This window comes from Sarcophilus harrisii, chromosome 2, assembly GCF_902635505.1.
Source record: "Sarcophilus harrisii chromosome 2, mSarHar1.11, whole genome shotgun sequence".
Classification (NCBI taxonomy): Eukaryota; Metazoa; Chordata; class Mammalia; order Dasyuromorphia; family Dasyuridae; genus Sarcophilus; species Sarcophilus harrisii.
Genome location: NC_045427.1, coordinates 133,151,068 through 133,167,286, shown reverse-complemented (window position 1 = coordinate 133,167,286; position 16,219 = coordinate 133,151,068).

Below are 16,219 nucleotides of genomic sequence, written 5' to 3'. Positions count from 1 at the left end.
TATATTCATTATAAAGTTGACATTTAAAAAAGATCAAGTGTCAAACTTTATATGTATGCTTATTAAATTTCATTTGCTTAAATTTGGTCCAATGATCTAGCCCATTGAGAGCTTTTTGAGTCCTGACTCAGGGATCCCCAGTGCTCACTATCCTTCCTTGCTTTGTATCACATATAAATTTGAGAATTCCATGCATATCATTATACAGGTGAATGATAAAAATCTTAATTTGCACTTAGGTAAGCATAGATCTGTGATTCACTCCAGGGAGCACTCATTCCAAGTTGACTACAAGCTATATAAACTACCCAACTATGGCTATTCACCTGTAGCTAAATCCAGCTACCCATATACTATCTAATCTACATCTCACCATTTGTGCTCAAAGATAATATAAGATGCTTTGACAAATGTTTGAGGAAAATCTAGATATATTTTATGAATAGCATTCTCTTGACCTACAAATCTAGGTACTCTGTCAAAAAGGGAAAAGAGATTAGACTGGCATGTCTTGCTCTCAAGGAAAACATGCTATTTCTTTGTGATTACTCCTTTTCTAAATCATCACTTTAATATATTCTAGAATTTTGCCAAGTCAAGTCTCATGGATATATATCATATAGACCATACGCTTTTTGAAAATCTGGACTTTTGTTCTTTACTTCTACAGCACATCTCTATGATCTTTAAAGATCAGTAATAAGAGGCAGCTAGGTGGCTTAGTGGATAAGAATGCTGGATTAGTCAGCAAGATCTGAGTTCAAATTCAGCCCCAGATATTTACTAGCTATGTGACCCTGAACAAATCACTTAAAATCCATTAGAGAAGGAAATGGCAAACCACTTCGATATCTTTGCCACGAAAACTCCATGGACAATATTAGTGTGCTGCAGGCACAGATTCACAAAGATTTGGACATAACTAAGCAACAACAGCTCAGCAATCAATAATCTTAGCTACTTTTATACTTAAGAAAGACTGGATGTGAGTCCCCTCTTTTTAGGGTATTAAGATGAAATGACCTATGATACCTTTATGAGGCCCAGATATCTTTTTAATTGAGTTTAAAAGGGAATAACACAAGTGGTTGATCAAAGAAATTAGCCATGTACTTTGAGGCTTTAAATAGCCAAGTTCTGGATAAAGTTCAAAAATGGGAGAGATGGTTAAGTCAGGAGCTGCCTATGGAGGAAGACCCTGCAGAGGGAGAAAAGAAATTTCTTTCTCTTCCCTTCTCCCCAGGTGCTCATGTAACTTTGAAGGGGAGCTAATGGACCAGTAGAAGAAACTGCATCCAGCAGAAAACAGAGACGCATGGTCAGCAGATATGGATCCTGAAAAACAGTCAGCTGAGGGAGAAAGGAACTTCATGAAATGTGACTTCTGGCAGTGGACAGGGGAGTCAGACTCCAAAGGGGAACATCCCTTAAGGGAACAGTTGCACAGCCCCCCATCAGAGATGCTACCACCAAGGAGGACTTTCTGAGAGAGGAGGTCTTCTAGGTATCACAGTGCCCCAAGCTGAGCTGCTTTTGGCATAAATGTATCCTTCATGTGCCCCTAATTACTATTATACTCAAAGTTAAGTCCACACTTCTCATGTTTGTTATATAAAATTGTAGGAGAGCACCCCCCAGATTAACAGAGAGAATGCTATGAAATTACTGTTCTTGTCTTTGTCTTCTAAGTCAGTGGCTCTCAAAATTTTGTTCTTAGTATCCCTTTATACTATTGAAGATTACTGATGATCTGTCCAAAGAGTTTTTGTTTATGTGAGTTATGTGTATAAAGATTTACCATGTTAGAAATAAAAACTAATTTTGAATTTGAACCCCTTTTCTGAAAGGGTTCTGGGGACAACCAACAATCTCTGGATCACACTTTGAGTACCACTGTGCTAGGTGATCCTTAATAGAAAGCACACCAACAGGGGCTTGTGAGCAATAACAGCAGGAGAACTGATGCACCAGTCAGTGGTTAGTGTCGAGGGACCCAATTTTTAAGTCTGAGTTAGGAGATTAATCCACAAGGAAAACCATATCTTCATAATACTTTAATATCATTAAAGCAATTTACATAGAGTATCTCTTTTGAAACATACTAAAACCCTTTGGGAAAGCTATCTATCTACAGATCTAATATTAATTTTCATTGTTGTTTGGTTATTTCAATTGTGTCTGATTTTGTGACTCTACAGTTTTCTTGGCAGAGAAATGGGAATGGTTTACCATTTACTTCTCTAGCTCATTTTTACAGATGAGTAAACTGAGGCACATAGGGTTAAGTGACTTGCCACAGCTAGTAAGTATTTGAGTTTGGATTTGAACTCGGGAAGATGAATCTTCCTGATTCTAGACCTGGTACTCTATCCACTTTGCTCTCTATCTTCCCCCATATCTTCATTTTACATACATAGAAATTCAGGCTCCAAGTATTACTTTTCTAAGATTAGGATGTTAATGAGTGAGTGAGTGCCAGATATGATATTTGAATCCAGGTCTTCCTAATTGCAAATCTCCACTTTATATTGAATGCTCAGCCATTCCGTCTTTTCAGCATGTTCTTTTAGAACTCAATTCTTTTGGGTCTAGTGACTTTAACTCATGAAGGCAGCTGGGTGTTTTCTTATGATCTACTTATCTTTCTATTTCAACTCTCTTTTAGCCATCTTTGTTCTGTCTTTTCCAATATAAAGTTTGTAATTGTTGGAAGATAAAGAAGAAAAGTATTTTGAATAGGTCTGTCTTTTTTTCTTGTCTGTTATCATCATACAATCTACCCTGAACAGATATTCTGTTCCTCCTCTGATCTTTCCCTTTGCTCTAGTACAGCTTAAAACACTCACATGCACATAACCCTTTGGGTTGTACTTAGCATTCTTATCCATCTTTAACTCATCTTGAGCATCAGTGCTCTTGTCAATATATTTACAGGACCATGAAACACTTTTCTATTAATCTTCTCTTACCTGCCCTTGATTCTTTTTTCTGTAGGTATTTAAAAATCTAAGCTGGTCAATAAGATCTCTAAAAGCTTTATTTTTATTAGGTTTTTATTTTGTTTTTAATAGATTTTCCTTATATACATATATATTTACATTATCTAGATATCCCTCCTCTATCCCTGCCTCTTTTATATCTCAAAGAGCCATCAATTTAAAACAAAGATTTTTTTTCCATAGAAAAAGGAAAGAAAAATAAGAGGAACAACTTTAGGAAAATCAATCAATATGTCTTTCCCTTCCCCCAAATCTGACATTATATAAAATGTTCCAATGAATCTCTTACCTTTGCAGGGGGTGAGGTGGGGAGGTGTTTTCTCATATTTCTTTATTGTGACCAAGTTTAATCTTTATAATTTTGTGACATTCATGTTTGGTTATTTTATAGCAATTTTTATATTACAGATATTAGATATATTATTTTCATGGCTCTGTTTATTTTACTTTGTATAGGTTTATGACCCCTTCAGGTTTTAAAAAGCCAACTCCTTTTTTCTCTTTGTCAGGCAGCATTTCATTTTCAGGGGCTTCCCATTTCTCCTGAACCAACTGACTTTTTCTGTTCTATTTTAATCCATCTATCCTACCTATCCTTTTTGAGCCCTTTGAAAATTTGCTCCCCAAGATATACAGAATGCATGTCCAATTATTACGTTCATTACTTGCCTTCTCTATCACAAGTTCTAAAGTGCCATCTCTTATGGGATGAGAACCATAATGTACAACCTAGTACTAATATCTCCCTGTTGTTGAAAATCATTCCAGTATGGCAATTTTCTTCCCAGCTTTTCAACTTTTAGAATGATGAAGTCGTCATTAAGACAAACCATTTTTAGTTTCACTGTTTTTGGTAGAGCTCCTCTAATGTTGAATTAATTGAAATCCCCGAGTGCTACTATGATATTTTACCTCTAAGCCAGACGTGTGTTCTGTCAATTTTTTAAAAATCCTCTTCGTTTTTTCTTTCTGCCAAAATGGTCTGTATAATACATCAATGACAATATTGCTTCTGTTTCTGATTCCATTGACTTTCACACAAATGCTTCCTGCCATCCTTTCCCCTTAAGAGTTCCTGGAGTTCCTCACATGAGATGTCTTTTATATACAATTTTACTCTCTCCATCCTTTACAAGTTTTCTGTATAAAATTAAACAATATTTGTGTAGTGCTTTGAAAATGTTAAAATGATATATAAATGCCAACTGTTATCATCATCATTATTTTTATTAACATTAATTCATCCCATTCCCTTTGAATGAAGTATGATCACTTGGAACTATAGAATAGTCCTATTTCCAAGTCCATCTTATTTACTACTTGTATTTTGTAAGTTTTTATGTAGCCAAGGATTTTATTTCAGGTTTTTTTAATATTAATTTCTGGGGTTTTGCATGTATATTTTTATTATTGCACTCTCTATAGCTTGATGGTTGTGTGTGTGAGAGTATGTGTATAATATTTGTGGTTAAGAAAAAATTTTCCCATCCTTCTTACCTTCTCTTCACTAGAAAAATAATTTGTAAATTATGTCTAGTCAAGCAAAATAGATTCCTAATTTATCATGTCCAAAAATTATATGTATCATTTTCCACCCTAAGTTCCACCCTGAGTTCATTACCTGTCAGATAGTTGGTTAACAATGCTTCATCATTAATCTTATGAAATCATGTTTGACTTGTTCACTATGTGTATTAGAATTCTCAGGCCTTTAAAAGATGTTTAACTTTACAATGTTATCTTTTCTGGTTCTGTTTACTTTCTTTTGTATCAACACATACAAGTCTAATCAGAATTCTTCGTCCTTTTCTGTTTAAAGGCCCTTTGGGTTAAATTTGCAAGATTCTATATAGCTACATTTCCCCCTAGTACTTACAGGTATATTCCAGAACTTATCAAGAGGGTATAAATTCTATATTTTAAACTGTGCCCCCAAATTCAAAAACCTATTCCTAATCACCATCTTCTTAATCAACTGTTGCTCCTTTTCCAAACCTTCCTATATGTCTGTTCTGAAATCCTTCTACCATCCACAGTCATGAAAATACCACCTCTGTTCCTGAGGTCTTCAATTGCTTGTCTGTGACCCATAATCCTTAGCAATACTTTCCTAATTCCTTCTGGCAGTATCATTTGTGCCATATGTATCACCAGATGAAAATACTAATCATTAGATCTGATAAAACTTCAGAAGTTTTCTATCATCCAAGATACAGATCTCTTCATTTGTTATCCTACCCCTTCTTATGTGGTTTTCTGTATTATATAGAAGCAAGCCCTTGGGGAAAAAATCTACACTATCTTCAGCTATTTTAATGAAGCAGGACAACGGAGAAAAAGAAGAGGCCTATGGTCTTTCCCTTAGCTTCATCTGGGTGGTAGGAAACCCAGCTTAGGGATAAAACAACAGATGGAGCCAGTGAGCCAAGGTGGGAAAAAAGCTATGACCAGTAATTACAATATATCTTTACTTTAGTAGTATGGACCTTTTAATTTAAAGAGGACCCAGAGATTGTCTTAACCCCAAGGTCCAAAATTCAGTCAGGTATGCCATCTGGGTATTTTTAACAGCATAATAAAATAAAATAAAAATTTATGTTGTTAGCTAACACATAGGAACTGGTAGGCTAGTAAGAACCATCTGTCTGGTGCTACTATTGTATAACTGACTGCTGCCAGATGTCATGCTAGCAGGCTTGCATCAATCAGTAATGGTAATTGTAAAAAAGCTAATGTAGCCTGTACACATATGGATTTCTAATCAGGTAGCACATTATTGAAAAACTTGGCTATCTCTACCTTAACCCATTTTAGTAAATTGCTGTGGGTGGGAAGAAGGGCACTGTAGATGCTTTTGTCTAAGGACTAGCTGCCTAGCTGCCTTTATAAGGCTATGGTTCTATGGATCTCAACATCTTCATATGTAAATTATGGTTTTGTAAAGGTTTCTAAGATTCTTTTTGGTTTTATCATCTTTTAGGACTGTGACTTTTAGGAATAGGGACGATTATTGCCAAGACCCTGGGCCTTTTCCCAGGGCTCAAATCATACTCCATAGGAAATTACTGCCTTGCTAGACTGGGGGAGGAACAAGAAGGGAGAAAGAATGATAGTGAAATTCTTGGCCTTTTTGCTCTATGCTTTTCCTTCAATTGTAATTTCATTTTTCCCCTTAGGGACTTTTCCAGTGTATTTAGTTTGCCTTGAAATGTTTAAAACACAACATTGCTGGAGGTAGAAATTCCCCAAAGGAAAAAAAGTTGGCTGAGATCTTACTGGGGGTAAATCCTTCCTACCTCCATTCTCCTCTAAAGGCAAGTCTCAACTATGTGACTGTTTATGCAATTTCAGCAGGAGTATACCTCAGCCTAGTTTATCTGTGTCATCTAAGAGATACTTATTACACCTTGGTTGAGTTGAAATTCAAGTCTTTGAGTGAGTTTGGTCATTTAGAGAAATTCCTACCTCCCACCCACAAATTTTGATGTAGCTAGTTCAGAAGTGGGAAAGGAAGAAGATGGAGGGAAAGGATTTGATTAACAATTTGTCCCCCCTCCCATATAATATGTTTTTATGTAAATCAGGAAGAAGCCTTAAAGTAGACATAGCCTGAATATGAGATATAAGAAAACATTTTAAGTTCATACTGAGCAAAGTTAAATATTTCCTTTCACTTAACGCAATTTGCCTCAATTTCTTCATCTATAAAATAACCTAGAGAAGGAAATGGCAAATCATTCCACAATCTTTGCCAAGAAAACCTCCAAACAGATTATGAAGAATTGGACAAGTCTGAAATGACTAAATAACAACTAGGAAAGGGGACAGTTTGCTAGAGTCACCAGATATAATAAGGGGGAAAATAAACCAATGACAGAAAAATTGTGTTTAGAGTGAGAGCTGTGTCAGCATTTCCTGATTTCACTTTTATGTGTGTCTACTAACTAAATATAGTTTTTCATTTTGATGAATTCATTCGTTTCCATGGATTTTTGTTTGTTTTGCCTGCCCTAATAGAACTATTGAATATCAGAGCTGAAAAGGGACCTGAGTACCCATCTAGTCTCACTCCCTAATTTTACAGATTAGAAGGGTCAGAGCAAGAAAAATATTCTCACCAAGATCACAGAGTTAGTAAATGTCACAGTAGAAATAACCCAGTGTTGTTGATTCCCAACATTATCTCCTATTCTTTACCTTTCTTTTTTCCTTCTGATTGTAGATAGGATCCTCATTATGCAGGGTCTGCCCTCTCCTAAATCTTCCTTCAAACATACCTGTTCTTTCTATTTCCTTCTTTTGCCTACCTCTTACTTCAGTCCCTTCAGGACTTAGATCTCCTATGCCCTCTGACCTCATGGTCTCGTCAGGCAAGTTCTCTACTTATCAGACTCAACATTATCAGTAGTACCTACTATTTAGCACCCTCTCAGATAAGTCATTTTCCTAGCTCCCAAGGAGAAAATTCCAGGCACTCTGCAATTCTTTCTATTATATTTGCTAATGAGGAGGGGATTTTTGGTGGGAAATTATCTTCAAGTCATGCCAGTTAGCAGATATTTACTTAGCTATTAAATGTGACAGCCATTATATTAGGCACAGAGAATACAATCAAAACACCTCCTGTCTTCAGAGCGTACATTCTATTAGACATCATATAGGTTGCAGGCTATTTTACATGTCTATATTTTTAAATATATCTCTATCACTATTTATCTATATAAATATTTTAATGTAACCATGCTCCAAACTTTACTCATTTGTCAACCATTAGAAAAGGAGGTGTTTTCCTTTTCCACATGGGTAGCTTGAGAGTTAATGCAGAGGAACCCTTAACTCAACATTCTTACAGTACAGGTAGGACCCTAGCTTTCAGGAATTCCCTGGATTCCTGGTCCCTGTGTTAGCCTTGGGTTTCCCAACTATTTTTTCACTGCCTTCTGGCCACCAGGACTTGTTGCAAAGTGAAGCTGTCAGACTAACCCATTTATCAGAGGCATGCTAGCCTAGGGGCTGGCTGTGGTAGGTAGTTAATGGGAAAGGATGAAATCCTGTCTCCTCAAGCCACTGGGAATAAATGTTGGCTCAACACAGAACATATTGTAGCCTGTCATTATTCCTCAGCAAGTCCACTGAACAGTCTAAATAAAAAGTTCCTATTCAAAAGTGGCAGCTGTCTGCTTGCCTTGCTACAAACAAGTGGGTAGATGTGCCTATGCTTTAATAATAACAAAATCTCATCAAATTTTGGGATGTTAGGACTAAAAGCATTTTGGGATGCTACTTGGTCTGGCCACCCCATTTTACAGATGACGGTGCTAAAGACCAAAGGAAAAATTATTTAAGGTCACTTTTTCAAAGAGGGGCAGAGCAGACTGCCCCTAGAACTTAAAGTTCGAGATTCCAGATTCCTACTTGCTTTCACTGCTGTATTGCATTTTATTCCTGTGCTTACTGCCTGCAGATGGCTAGAGAAGAGAAAGTGAGGATGGTAACCTTGCACAGCCCTCCCCACTTAAATCCAATTTACTTCCATCTCATGTCATCACCCTCCTGAAGCCATGGGATGAAGGACAAATAACAACAGCATCGCTTATGCAATTCACAGGTCCAGATTCCCACCTAAGTCACCGCAAAATCATCCTGGAAGTGATGATTCTTCTTGTTTGAGACAAAACGCTCTCTTATGAATGAGCCCAAACAGCATGCTAGAAAATAAAAAAATGGATAATTATTTATACGTATAAAAATATTAGTAGCAGCTCTTTTGTGATGGCAAAGAAGTGGAAGTTGAGAGGACACCCATCATTTGAGAGATGGCTGAACAAGTTGTGGCATATGAATTCAATGTAATACTATTGTGATATAAGAAAGGATAAGCAGGCAGATTTCAGAAAAAAAAAACTTGGAAAGAATCAAATGAATTGTTACTGAGTGAAGTGAGAAGAACCAGGAAAAAAAAAAAAAAACATTGTATACGGTAAAAGCAACATGTAAGATAATCAACTATGAATGACTTAGCTGTTCCCAGCAATAAGTGATCCAAGATAATTTCAAAGTTATTCATGATGGAAAATTCTATTTACATACAAAGAAAGAGCTGATGGAGTCTGAATGCAGATCAAAGTATGCTATTTTCACTTTGGGGGGTTTTTTGCATTTTTTTCTTTTGGTCTTTTTTTTCTTTCACAATATTATTAATATGGAAATATGTTTTACATAGTTGCACATATATAACTTGTATCAAATTGCTTACTGCTTTAAAGTGAGGAGAGAGAGAAGAAAAATTTGGAACTGAAAACTTTTTCTAAAATAAATGTTAAAAATGATGTTTACATGAAAATTAGAAAGAAATAAAATGCTATTGGGGCAGCTAGGTGGTGCAGTGGATAGAGCAACAGCCCTGAAGTCAGGAGGACTGAGTTCAAATTTGACCACAGACACTTAACACTTCCTAGCTGTGTGACCTTAGGCAAGTCACTTAACCCCAACTGCCTCAAAAAAAAAGAAGACGAAGACGAAGAAGAAGAAGAGAAGAAAAAAGAAAAGAAGAAAGAAAGAAAGAAAAAGGAATAAAATGATATCAATGATATTTTTCAATGGAAGCTAGGTGTTTTGCTAGATAGAACTCTGGGTCAAGAGTCAGGAAGACTCATCTTTCTGAGTTCCAATCTGACCCCATACCCATACAAGCTATGTGATCCTGGGAAAATCATCTAACCCTGTTTATCTCAGTTTCTCATCTATAAAATGATCTAGAAAAGGAAAATGTCTGCCAAGAAAACCCCAAATGAGGTCATGAAGAGTAGAACATACCTGAAATAACTAAATTACAACAACAATCAGCCTTCTTTGAATAGACAGTTGCTATTTTCCACTTCACCGAGTGCTTAGTTCTTTACCAGGTGCTCCTGTTCCTTTTAGTCCTGCTTATATTCTAGAGGCCACTAAACTTTTTGAAAGGCTTTCCCTGAAAAGTGGGTTGTTCCCCATATCTGTAGGGCAGTACAGACTCATGGTAGCAACCTTAAGAATGGGTACAAAAGTGTATCATACAGCCTTCCTACTCTATGGGGTTTATTTACCATAGATTATTTATTGTGGAAATACGAGATGGATGCTTAGGGAAGGAGAGAACAAACAAACTTTCCTTCCTCTTTGGCTTTATCGTGTATGGGTTCCTGCTTGCATGCGCTGAAATGTCTATAATTTACTCTTCAGTTTTGCAATGTTTATAGCTTTTATGTCATTTGAAGGTTATTTATAACAATTATATAAGGAAGCAAAGTGCCATAAACTGAAGCAATTTACTGTAAAATATCTGAAATGCTAAAATATCAAGCCGTGCATTACAGTACTGGTAACATTGCTCTTAGAAAAAAAAGGAAAGGGAAAAAAAAAACAATCTAAAATTCTCTCCGATAGCCCATCAGCCAGCCTGCTTCATTCCTCTCAACAAGATTTATAAGCTCAGTAACAACTGTCAAATATTAATTTAAATGATTTGGGAGAGAAAAAAGAGAACTTGTCTTCGTGTTATCACATTCTAGAGCTTAGATGAATCTTCTTAAGATGGAATGATAGGAAACACTGGGTCGTAGGTCAGAACAGCAAGCATAGATGTGAAGAAACAAACTGACTCATATGCTGAATGCTAGAAAGTGGAATGTCAGAACTGAAAGAGACCTTCAACATTATTTAGTCTTTTTGTTTTGCTGATAGGGAAACTGAAGCCTAGGAATGGTGAATTAATTGACTGAAGATGACAGCTAACAATAATAATAATTTTTAAAGTGATATCTATATAGTATTTAGTATTGCCAGGTACCATGATAGGTACTTTATATATTTTATATTTTTGATCCTCACAACAAGCCTGGAGGTAGGTGCTGTTATTATCCCCATTTTACAGTTGAGAAAACTGAAGCAGATAGTGGTTCAGTGGTTTGCTTAGGGTCACACACCTAGTATGTTCAAATGTGTTCAAATGTGATCTCAGAGCTTCCTGACTACAAAGCTGGTGGTCTATTTATTTATTACAACACCTAGCTGCCTTTAATTAATGAAAACCTGAAGCCAGAGTCTGGATCTCCTGACTTCCAAAATTAGAATTCTTTCTATTCTATTACACAGTCAAATGGCATCCATATGAGGAAATATCATCATTGGCATTGGACATCAGGAGGCAGACTGCCTGGGGGCTGTGTGGTCTAACCTAGAATCCTTTTTTTCTACTGATTACTGAGTAATCCTTTTTATGTGGTAGAAAATCAATATATATTTTTCAAAGTACAAAGAATTATATTTTTGTCAAAATAGCTGGGTAATATGTATAATAAAAACTTCACTGGTCTCTCTTTTCTAAACTCTTGTAACTCATAAGGTCGTTGTTTACCTAATCCCAAACCCTCTCTAGAGCCAGACTTAGAAACCCTAAGTAAAATATTAAGATAATGAATTTAGGTACATTATTATGGGATCAAACATCAACTGGGAAGGAGAGGGCCCCAGCTCTTTCTTCTTACAACACTGTCTTTCATTAGATGCCATCAATGAAAGTGTTAAACAAAGAAAAGTAGTGGAAGTTCTATGAGGCTAGACCAGGGTTTGGCAAACTACGGCCCACCAACCAAATTCAGTCTATTGTATATTTTTGTAGACTGTGAGCTAAAAATGATTTTATATTTTATTTTAATATTTTATTATATTGTACATTATATCATTTCTACATATTTTTACATATGGATTATATTATATATTGCTTATATTCATATTTTAAATACATGAATATTTATGTCTTATAACATATTTCCATTCTGTATGATTCTAGGCCAAATTATTACTTCATGCATCCTCCACAATAGATTCCCTCAACTTGTTGGAGATCTTCTGGGTCTTCCCTCAAATCTTGTGGGTCTTGGGATAATAATTGAACTGAGCATTCCTTGCTCTTTACATATAATTAGCCCACCTCTCTTTGGTATAATTTTTTTAGGGCAGTTGATGATAGGATGCTCTGGGGAGAATTCTGGGCTCTCTCACCTACTGGAATAATGGTAGGATGTAATGTTTTATGCTCAGTAGAAGTGTCCATGGATTGGCAGCTGTGTCTTCCAGATTTTACAGATTTCTCCTCTTCAAAATGGAGGTATGTTTACTTACTCTGAATGCTTTGCATAGCCCTTATGATCAGACCAAGTGAATTGGCATGAAAGTTTTGGGAATTTTTTTTGTGAGCAGAAAGTCTTATACAAATATCAACTATTAAGGTTTTTATGAAGCATACCAGTGCTTCATATTATTAAAGTGATTAACCACTATTAAAGTGATAACCACTGATGACACAAACAAGCAGAAAACATAGTAACTCTGTTCTCAGTGAGTTTAAAATCTATTTGAGAAGATGCACTTTATGTACATATAAACCCCAGTCAATGGTGAACAATAGAATATACTGCTAGGAGATGTTTAACAACCATACATACATACATATATTATATATAATATATATGTGTGTATAAATAGATAAAAATTGGAAATCACACAACTAAATATATATCTATATATCTATATATTTATGTATATAAATGGCAAATCACTCCAGTATTTTTTGCCAAGAAAATTCCAAATGGACTCATGAAGGATTGGATGTGATTAAGTGTATGTGTATATAAGTGTTTATGTATATACACATATATATGACTGAACAAGTATATATGTAGTACACATATGTGCTTATATACATATATGTATACAGGGATATACAAACTTGTTTGTATGTGTATATACATGTATGTATTGCATTGTGTGCAAATATGTATATACAGATAACTTGTTCAATCATTTCAGTCGTGTCCAATTTTTCATGACTTCATTAGAAATTTTCTTGGCAAAGATACTGGAGTAGTTTGTTATTTCCTACTCCAGCTCATTTTGCAGATGAGGAAACTGAGGCAAATAGACTTAAATGATTTGCCTAGGACTACAAAGCAAGTAAGTGTCTGAGGTCAAATTGAACTCAAGAATATGAATCTTTCTGGTTTCAAGTCCAATGTTCTATCCACTGCTCCACCTAGCTGACATATACATACGTCCATGTTCACATGTACATACACCTATATTCACACTTGAATATACAGAACTTATTTCTAAATTTAATCTGCAATAATATTTTTCTATCACATTTTAAAGTCTAGACAATAAAGAAAAAATAAACAACCCCTGATTTGTCACATTTCCTGTTTTCTGCAGTTCTTGAACTGAAAATTTAACAAATAGCTCTCTGGTGCCAGTTTCATCTGGCTCTGGGATATCCCTGATCTATCTTATCAGGAGTAGCTATAACATAGTAAAAGGAATATCTAAGTTTTAGTTTTACCTTTTCAATAAAAGAGCCATGTGACCCAGTAAGTGACCTGTCCCATTATCTCTCTAAGCCTCCCTTTTTTCTTCTGTATAATGATGAAGTGGGATTAGTATGATCTTTGAGGTCCTTTCCTGGTCTAACATTCTGTTCTAGTTTGGCAGACTTAACTGTTTCCTATTTGCTGCCTTGTAGGGTACCATCAGAGCAGAGAGGGCCTCCAGCCACACAAAAATACATGAGAGAAAATCTCTTAGATGGTCTGATCAAGACATTTGGCAATGCTTTTTGGAAGATGACCTCAGGGTACACCTTCTGTAATAAGCCTGGGGCTCCCAATAGGCTAGATGCCTGGGCCCCTGAGCTGGGAATAAGATTGGAGCTTTATGGGGGTCTCCCCATTGACCTCTCTCTCTGTTTCTGTCTGTCTGTCTCTCTCTCTCTCTCTCTCTCTGTCTCTTTGTCTCTCTGTGTGTCTCTGTCTGTCTCTGTTTCTCTCTCTCTCTTTCTTTCTCTCTCCTCCCCCCCCCTCTTTTCTCCATTAAAACCAAACTAAAAAATCACATGTCCCTAAAGTAGTCCATGGCTCTAAAATAGAATCAAAGCCTCATGTCTGTGCAGACATGTCATTGTGTAATGACTTTGGGGAGCATATTCCATGTTAGAAAAGTGCAGAAAGGTTTGCAAATCTCCTTGCAAGGCATCCTAATATTTCCAGGATCTGAGACTTTTATAAGCATTATGGTCTATGACAGCAGTATGAGGGCTTATATTTAACAATAGAATCCGGGAAAATGTATAAAAAACCAAAACATAACTAGAAGATGATTAGCAATTCAATTAGCTTCCATTAAGTGAGCATTTATTATGAGCCAACTATATGACAGGCACTGGTTTAAGCCTTAGAATATATTTGTGAATAAAAACCATAATATTCACTGCTTTCTATTGGGAGAAGACAACATTGTACATTATATGAACAACTGCAGTGAGAAAGGGAGTGGAGAGGGGTGAATCCATAACATTTCTACCCCTTGGATGGAGTGGAAGAGAATGTTATTGTAGTGCTTTGTCAGCCAAACTCATTTCTGGTGTATGGAAACCTTAATGAGAGTCTGTCTTGATGTTGTTACAATATATATGTTGTATACTAGTGCAGCCAACAGACCTTCCCCAGCCCTTTTTATCAAACAAGCCGCAAGAAGTCATTGAGTGCCTACTATCAAGACATTGCTGTTCTACTCACCATGGTGACTATAAGAGAAATATCCACAGTGTTACATTTTGGGAGGAATTGTGGAAACAAGAAAAAATTAGATGTAAAGAGCAGCAGGAACAATCAACAAAACAATGAACCTAAATGCTCTGCAGTTATAAAGAGCAAAGTTTGAAAGAGTCCAGAAGAATTGAGTTCAAGTCCAGCTTCATATACTTAACTAACTGTCATTTTACCTCTACCTGACTTAGTTTCTTCAACTGTAAAATAAGTATAATAACAGCACCTATCTCCCAGGTAGTTGTGTATCAAATGAGATCATATTTGTGAAGTATTTGGTACATAGTAGATACTATATAAAGGCTTATTACCTTTTTATCCCATTTTTCCCTAAAAAAGAAATGAGGAAATGTGACTCCCTTTTTTGCAGAGAAAGATGACTATAGATGAATGTTGACTATTATCATCTATTATTTTCTAATTGTTTCTTTTCTTTAAAAATTGTTTTCATTTTTTATGTTATCCTCATTTCTGAATATATGCCTGCTCATGTGTAAGCCATCCCCTGTAACAAATAAAGAAGGAAAAAAAGCTGTTCAATAAAAAGCAACAAACTTTTCAACTAAATATGACAGTATATGTCATTTATACATACATATATGTCTGTATATATATATACATATATACAGACATATATGTATACGTTTATGTGTGTGTCTATGTCACTTAGGCTTTGAGACTTCTAGATGAATTGTGGTTCTTGGAATCAGAAAGATTTGAATTTAAATCCTGCCCCATGATAATTGCCAAATATATTAGATTTTTCGTAATCCTCCTCCTTCTTGATCTCTTTTCAGCGTTTGACTTTTGGTGGTCACTCTTTTCACCTTGATACTTTGTTCTCTCCAGGCATTTGAGGCCCTGGCTCTCTTCTGACCCTCTGACTTTTCTGACCACTTCTCAAGTCTCCTTTTAAGAGTCATCTAGCTCATGACCCTTAAACAGCAGGTGCCCCTCAAGGTTCTCTCCTGGATCTTCTTCTTCTATATGATTTTGTTTGATGGTCTCACCAGCTCCTATGAATTCAATTATCATCTCTATACATATAATTCTTTTATCTTTTATTTATCCTTATCATTTTTCCTGCCTTCAGTCTCAGATTTCCAGCTGACTATTGAACATCTTAAGCTAGATGTATAATAGGCATTTTAAATGCAATTAATCTCAAACTGTCCTTATTACCATTCTCTTTCTCTTCGATTCCAAACTTTACTATGATGACTACAGTGGATGAAGTGTTCAGAGAAGACTAGCAAACTTTATTTATTCTTGATTTTTCATATATATTTTCTTTCATAACATGACTAATATAGAACTATGTGTTTCATGACTGCACATGTGTAACCTATATCAAATTGTTTTGCCTTCACAATAATGGGGTAGAGGAGGGAGGATAAGAAAAAATTTAGAACTCAAAAAAATTTTTAAAAGGGCTTTTTTTACATATTGTTGAGAAAATAAAATATTAAGATTTAAATAAAAATAAACTTCTTTTAGATCCCTCTTAATACTAGTACATTTCTTTTCACAATGAGTGGTTATATTGTATACATATTTATATGCATATGTGTGTATATATGC